This window comes from Schistocerca gregaria, unplaced genomic scaffold (assembly GCF_023897955.1).
Source record: "Schistocerca gregaria isolate iqSchGreg1 unplaced genomic scaffold, iqSchGreg1.2 ptg000205l, whole genome shotgun sequence".
Classification (NCBI taxonomy): Eukaryota; Metazoa; Arthropoda; class Insecta; order Orthoptera; family Acrididae; genus Schistocerca; species Schistocerca gregaria.
This window is the reverse complement of record NW_026061740.1, coordinates 441277-444089: the sequence shown is the minus strand read 5'-3', so window position 1 is coordinate 444089 and position 2813 is coordinate 441277.

The window sequence follows — 2813 nt, the reverse complement described above, 5'->3', positions numbered from 1 at the left end:
TCGCCATTTTGGCTGGTATTCTCACTAAAACGGTTACATTTATCGTGTGCAAAGCCATGTCGCGTGCTGCTCTATGCGGAGACACTAAAAGCACCATAATAGAACACAGAAGAAGCTTCTAAGTTGATATGATAGCCAAAACGAAGCAATACAATTCAATTTTTAGCTATCGATTGTTGACTTTATAGACGGCTTCGGTGCCTTGGACATGAGCTAGGACCTTAAGATTTTGCTTGAAGGGAGATCTAGGAGCCGCATTGCACGGGGGAATGTGAAAAGTGTTCATATAAAGTGAAAACCTGTGAAATCCGCCAATTTTCGTCATTTGCTATCGAATCGACTTTTGTCATATCGTCCAATTGGCCGCTCTTCTCTATGAAACGGTTACATTCATCGTGTGCTAAGCTATGTCGCGTGCTGCGGTATGCGGAGACACTAAAAACACCATAATAGAACACAGATGAAGCTTCTAAGCTGATGTGATAGCCAGTACGAAGCAGTACAATTCAAGTTTTAGTTATCGATTATTGACTTTTTAGCCGATTTTCGTGCCTTGGACATGAGCTAGGACCTTACCAACTTGCATGAATGGAGAACTAGCAGCCGCGTTGCACGGGAGAATGTAAAAAGAGTTCATATGTAGTGAAAACGTGAGAAATCCGACAGTTTTCGTCATTTGCTATCGAATCGACTTAATGCCAGATCGTCATATTGTCCGCTCTTCTCTCTGAAACTGTTACATTTGTCGTGTGCAAAGCCATATCGCGTGCTGCGGTATGCGGAGACACTAAAAACAGCGTAATAGAACACACAAGAAGCTTCTAAGTTGATGTGATACCAGTACGAAGCAGTAGAATTCAAGTTTTAGTTATCGATTATTGACTTGTCAGACGGCTTTGGTGCCTTCAATAAGAGCTGTGACCTTAAGATTTTGCATGAAGGGAGGTCTAGCAGCCACGTTGCACGAGAGAATGTGAAAAGTATTCATATGTAGTAAAAACCTGAGAAATCCGACCGTTTTCGTCATTTGCTATGGAATCGACGTAATGCCAGATCGTCATACCGGCCGCTCTTCTCCCTGAAACGTCTACATTTATCGTGTAAAAAACTATGTCGCGAGCTGCGGAATGTCTAGACACCAAAAGCACAATAACAGAACACAGATGAAGCTTCTAAGTGGATGTGATAGCCAGTACGAAGCAGTACAATTCAAGTTTTACTTATCGATTATTGACTCTTCACACGGCATTGGTGCCTTGGACATGAGCAAAGAAATTCAGATTTTGCAGGAATGGAGGTCTCGCAGACGCGTTGCACGGGGGAATGTGAAAAGTGTTCATATGTAGTAAAACCTGAGAAATCCGACCGTTTTCGTTATTTACTATCGAATCGACTTAATGCCAGATCGTCATATTGGCCGCTCTTCTCTCTGAAACGGTTACATTTATCGTGTGCAAAGCAATGTCTCGTGCTAAGGTAAGCGGAGACACTAAAAACACCATAATAGAACACACATGAAGCTTCTAAGTTGATGTGATAGCCATTACGAAGCAGTAGATTTCAAGTTTTAGTTATCCATTATTGACTTTTTATATGGCTTTGGTGCCTTGGACATGAGCTAGGACCATAAGAATTTGCAGGAAGGGAGGTCTAGCAGCTGCGTTGCACGGGGGAATTTGAAAAGTGTTCAAATACAGTGAAAACCTGAGATATCCGCCTATGTTTCGTCATTTGCTATCGAATCGACTTAACGCCAGATCGTCATAGTGCCCGCTATTCTCTCTGAAACCGTTATATTTATCGTGTGCAAAGTTATGTCGCGTGCTGCGGTATGCAGAGACACTAAAAGCATCATAATAGAACACAGAAGAATTTTCTAAGTTGATGTGATAGCTAATACGAAGCAGTACAATTAAAGTTTTAGTTATCGATTATTGAATTTTTAGACGATTCTGGTGCCTTGGACATGAGCTAGGACCTTACGACCCTGCATGAAGGGACGTCTAGCAGCCGCGTTGCACGGGGGAATGTGAAAAGTGTTCATATGTAGTGAAAACCTGAGAAATCCGCCCGTTTTCGTCATTTGCTATCGAATCGACTTAATGCGAGATCGTCATATTGACGGTTCTTCTCTCTGAAATGGTTACATTTATCGTGTGCAATGCTATGTCGCGTGCTGCGGTATGTGGAGACACGAAAAGCACCATAATATAATACAAAAGAAGCACCTAAGTTAATGTGAAAGCCAGTACGAAGCAGTGCAATTCAAGTGTTAGTTATCGATTATTGACTTTTTAGACGGCTTTGGTGCCGTGGGCATGATCTAGGACCTTACGATTTTGCAGGGAGGGAGGTCTAGTACGACGCGTTGCATGGGGGAATGTGAAAAGTGTTCATATGTAGTGAAAACCGGAGAAATCCGCCTGCTTTCGTCATTTGCTATTGAATCGACTTAATGCCAGATCGTCATATTGGCCACTTTTCTCTCTGAAACGGTTACATTTATCGTGTGCAAAGCTATGTCGCTTGCTGTGGTATGTGGCGACACTAAAAGCACCATAATAGAACACAGAAGAAGCTTCTATGTTGATGTGAAAGCCAGCACGTAGCAGTACAATTCAAGTTTTAGTTATCGATTATTGACTTTTTAGACGACATTGGTTCCTTTGACATGAGCTACGACCTTACGATATTGCATGAAAGGATGTCTAGGAGCTGCGTTGCACGGGGGAATGTGAAAAGTGTACATATGTAGTGGAAACCTGGTTCCTTTGACATGAGCTACGACCTTACGATATTGCATGAAAGGATGT